At 38.6% G+C, this 5,250-nt stretch overlaps 1 long non-coding RNA gene across 2 annotated transcripts in view; it reads left to right on the top strand.

The window, feature by feature from the left end:
* The window catches only part of LOC110299616, a 22,882-nt gene extending 18,090 nt beyond the window's left edge, over positions 1–4,792 (top strand). For both annotated transcript variants that reach the window (XR_002378495.1, XR_002378496.1), the window contains exon 3: positions 4,766–4,792. This is a non-coding gene — a long non-coding RNA (uncharacterized LOC110299616). The remainder of the gene's footprint in view (positions 1–4,765) is intronic.
* The last annotated feature ends 458 nt before the right edge of the window (positions 4,793–5,250 follow it).

Consider the following 5,250-nt stretch of genomic DNA (forward strand, 5'->3'; position numbering starts at 1 on the left):
GATTTCTGCCTCCCCAACCAAAGCAGTCTCAGTCCCGCATGATTGGACTGGAGCAAAAGCTGTGTTCCACTCACCAGAAGTCTTAAGATCCTGTGGCGGTTTGTTATGGGTAGCTGGCGAGTGTCAGCCGACCCTGTGTCCTAGCTACCCCAGTGCTGTTCTGACCGGAAAAGGCTTGTGGCCTGACCAGATTTCTGCCTCCCCAACCAAAGCAGTCTCAGGCAGGTCCCGCGTGATTGGACTGGAGCAGAAGCTGTGTTCCACTCACCAGAAGTCTCAAAATCCTGTGGTGGGGGTCGTGGGTAGCTGGCAGGTGTCAGCCGACCCTGTGCTCTAGCTACCCCGGTGCTGGTCAGGCCGGAAGAGGTCTGTGGCCCTACTCAGGCCGGTATTCTACTTCCCTAACTAATGCAGTCTCAGGTCCTGCGCGAAGCTGTGTTCCACTCACCAGAAGTCTTAAGATCCTGTGGCGGGTGTTGTGGGTAGCTGGCGAGTGTCAGCTGACCCTGTGCCCTAGCTACCCCGGTGCTGTTCTGACTGGAAGAGAAATGATGAGATTTTTAACTATGAAACTTTTGCATTATGTTTACATCTTTATGAGTTTCTTTTAGTAAATCATGGTCAACTATTGAATTTTTACATTTTAAACTTCAGGAAAATCTCATTTTTTTCTTTTTTATTATAATTTTTATTAGATATTTTCTTCATTTATATTTCAAATGCTATCCCCAAAGCCTCCTATACCTTCCCTCCCCTGTCCTGCTCCCCAACCCACCCACTCCTGCTTCCTGGCCCTAGCATTCCCCTGTACGGGGGCATATGATCTTCACAAAAATCAAGGGCCTCTCCTCCCAGTGATGGCCGACTAGGCCATCCTCTGCTACATATGCAGCTAGGGACACGAGCTCTGGAGGGTACTGGTTAGTTCTTACTGTTGTTCCTCCCATAGGGTTGCAGACCCCTTTAGCTCCTTAGGTACTTTCTCTAGCTCCTTCATTAGGGGCCCTGTGTTCCATCCAATAAATGACTGTGAGCATCCACTTCTGTATTTGTCAGGCACTGGCATAGCCTCATAAGAGAGACCTATATCAGGGTCCTGTCAGCAAAATCTTTCTGGCATATATAATAGTGTCTGGGTTTGGCGGTTTTATATGGTGTGCATTATATTTCTAATTTTAATTTCAAATTCGCTGGTTACTTGTTAAAAGCAAACAAAGAGAGGAAATGGAAGTAAGGAAAAGACAAAATCACAGAGACAAAATACCACCAAGAATTCTACAGTTTTATAAACTCAATAGCTGAAGTTCCCACTAGCAAAACAAGTACTAGAGTGGGTCAGACAATTCAGCAGGTACTTACCATCTAGAGCTGCATCCAGCTATAAACAGTTTATAGTTAGCACTGCAATGTTTTAAGTTCAGTTAAAAGTGTTGAATTTTACTATTAGATATTTCTGAATTACAAGAAGCAGTAGTTTAAATTTTTACTTGTCAAGGTCTTTGAAATTGGAAACATTATATAGCACAAGTCTTGTAGTCTCTCTTTGTAGATATGGAAAACTGAGTTTTCCTCAGGTCTTCTGAGTAACTCATCTATGACACTTTACAACGTGTGTCCTGTCTTAATAATTTTTACTTGTTCCTAGCAGTGTGCAATCCTTATAATGTTAATGGTCTTTGCAATCCCATGCAACTATGCATTATAAATTTTGAGTGTTTCAGTGGTAGAAACTTCAAAATGCATATTTAAGAAAGATGTGTCAAGTTTGCTATCTACTGAAGCAAAGGATAGTTGGCTCCCTGTGACCTTATAAATTAGCAATAACAGCAACAATACATGATTACAATGGAATTTCTGCATTTAAAATCAATTCAAAACAATATGTGATGAGCTTTCTGAGAATGGTATATTAAACTGACAATGTAATTATGTTTGTGTGACAGTCTCATTTTCTAACTTCTTCCCCCCATGACTTAAGAAAGTAATTTAACCTAGGCACAAATTAAATGGCTTTAAATCAAATGTGATTCCACATTGGAAAAATTCTTATTTAAAAATAAAATCAGTACCATAGATAAGTATGTAAAATAAGGACACCCTGTAAACAAATCGAAGCACATATCCTTTATAGAAGCAAACAAAATATGAAAGTAGGTAGGACAAAATATGGAGCCAAATGAGACTAATCTGACCTACTCCATAGATGACCAATAACAGTATAGAGTCACAAAGGAATTGAATCTAAAGGAAGGGTGTATTTTCTTTTTAGCAATTAGCAGTTAAACCTCATAGCAAAATGGCATCCCATTAGCATCTTTCATTGTATAAAAGCACTCCTAACATCAAGGAGTCACATAAACTATTAATAATGCACTTAACTGAACTCAAGTGTGGACTGTAAACACAGGGATCCATGGCAGCCACTTCCTAGAGTGCTGGCTGATGTCTCTCCCAGGACATGTGCAAATCAATTTGAGAAAACAATTCTTCACTCTCTAGCCCTTAACTGTGTGATACCTTTTAAACAATCAGGGTGCTTCTGTGCCATTATTCACAGTGTGTAGCAGTAATCCACATTCGAGAGCAAAAGAAAAAAACAATCAGACAAAAAGAATAAGATGCTAGGATGGAATTCACCTCATCTTAAGCATGGAGGAGCATGGCTTGGAAGACAGAAATGAGGAGAAAGGACAAAGTTTGGATTGCGAAGAAAAGAAAACCATGGTCCTTCCTCCTAAATTGAGTTCCACGCCAAGCGGCCAGGTTGCCTTTCATCACTAAATTCCTATGTCATATTTTCTTAGTGGATATTTTATTTACATTTCAAATGTTATCCCCTTTCCTGGCTTCCGCACACCCAAACACCCCGGAAACCTTGTATCCCATCCCCCTGTCCCTAGTTCTATGAAGGTGCTCCCTTACCCACCCACCTACCCTCTCCTGCCCTCCCGCCCTGGCACTTCCCTACACTGGGGCATCAAGCTTTCCCAGGACCAAGGTCCTCTCCTCCCATAGATGTCCAGCAAGGCCATCCTCTGCTACATATGCGGCTGGAGCCATGGGTCCCTCCACGTGTACTCTTTGGAAGCTCTGAGGGATCTGGTTGGTTGATATTGTTGTTCTTCCTATGGGGTTGCAAACCCCTTCAGCTCCCTATATCTTACATGGATGAATATAGTCATGAAATCGGTGAGGTGAGATAGTGTAAGCACATAAGATGCTCATCTGAGAGCAAGCTGGATAGTGTCTGATGCTTGGCGGCTGCAGATGAGTTAAGATGAGAAGGAGATAAGATTTGGTCTTTATCATTATTCTCTTCACTGTATCAATGTCATTTAGCAATCATATTTCCTCATTAGAAATGTACTCTTACACATACCAGATTACATCCACTGATGAAAAAAAGTAAAATTATATTCTTAATCCCTGGGAGACTTAGAATATGTAGATGTTCACACGAATGATCTCTTGACAAAATTAAAAAATAAAACAACAAACAGCATGTAGTACCTTTCCACATTATGATCTTTAAATAAATATAAGGGGACATATTCACATGTTCATGTGAAATTAAAAATGCATAAAAGACATTTTCCATTAGGAATTGCTTTGCTCATTATCATTAAGATAATCAATGGTATGAGAACCTGCACACACCCACTATTTTAAAAAGAAGCATCTCTTTCAAATCCCGAAATTTATTTGAATTATATTCTCATATTTTCTTTCTCAAAAAAAAGTAAAAGTGGTAACAGAGACCACTTCTAGTTGTTTATTTTCTGTCCATATAAAATGCATTATAGTAACATCAGTGTGCTTAGTTTGCAGAGATGTTTTTAAAATACAGTGAGGTTCAATTTGTTGTATCTCAGTGGAACTTTCAATTGCACAATGTAAGCATTAAGTGATTATCACAGTTTTAAAGCAAGAAGTCAAATATGCATCTGTTGCTTTGTACAATAACTACTAAACTTAGCAGTACTCCATCTACCAGATTAATGAAGCAGACAGCAGATTTTTAGAGAAGCATAGGAAATTTTATACATCCTCCTAATGAGTTAAATCACTCACTAAACCTTAATCCATCTACTTAGGATCAAAGTGTTCTGATTTTTAACTGTGATACCTGGGATCCGTAATCCATTCTCTTCCTATCTGGTTGCCAAGACTTAAAAATGAAGGGATTCTAGACCAGTTAATGGTGTTTTGGAGAGAGATGAAATCAGGCCTTTATCAGCATCTAAAAGGTGGCCTAAAACTAATTGGAAATTCTTGCATAGAGGAAATTTCTTTAAATAGAAATGAGTTGAGGGTTAAGGATTTTTTTTCCTCCTAGAACAGCTGTGCAGTTTTACTAAAAGGAGGGATACTTTCTCACAACAAATGTGCTAAGTGGTAGTAGCATCAAAAGCATAATTGATAAAAATCAAGCTGAAGTGAAATTAAAATTAAAGTATATGCTTATTGTGTGTGTGTGTGTGTGTGATGGTGTGTTTGTTCGATTGTGTGTATGTACACACATACCAGATCTGTATAAAGGTAGTTCTAGTCTAAGTGTGATATATACGTACACATATATAATTGATACATATAAATATAAATAATACATTATTAATATATATTACTCACTTTTTCCACAAACCATAATTTTCAGAACCTTCCTGTCTAAGAAGAGTAGACAGTATGGTCTAATTGATTCCAGAGTTATTGGCGATAAAGCTTATCATACTTCAGGTAATACATTAATTTAATTTGATGTTTACAGGCAACACAGAAAATTTAAGAACAGAAGAGAAACTTCAGTTGAATGGCACTTGCTGCTTGGAAGAGTTTCCACAGGAAGACTGCTCTCTCTTAGGTTGTTGCTAAATACTCATGTAGGTACAGAAAATATCATTTAATCCTTGGAATGTTGCCATTTCTTGTAAATGAACCTACTGAAACCTGTGAGGTCTGTTTGTTTCTTTGTTTTTGACAGCTTCCATTTCACTAGTCTGGCTAAATCCAGGATAAAATCAGGAAATGATGGAAGCTGTCTCTGTTCTCCACAAAACCCTGTGAGCCATGGCTTTATCCTCTATGAAGAATTATGCCTAGAGTATTGTCTTAGTCTTATTTCTATTAGTTAGATAAAATACCCTGATAAAGAAAGCAGTGTAGGGGAGAAAGAATTTGTTTTACCACACAATTCCACGTTATAGTTTATAATATGGAGACTTCAAGGCAGATGGTCTATGTGTCAATCAGAAC

Source organism: Mus caroli, chromosome 8, assembly GCF_900094665.2.
Source record: "Mus caroli chromosome 8, CAROLI_EIJ_v1.1, whole genome shotgun sequence".
Taxonomy (NCBI): Eukaryota; Metazoa; Chordata; class Mammalia; order Rodentia; family Muridae; genus Mus; species Mus caroli.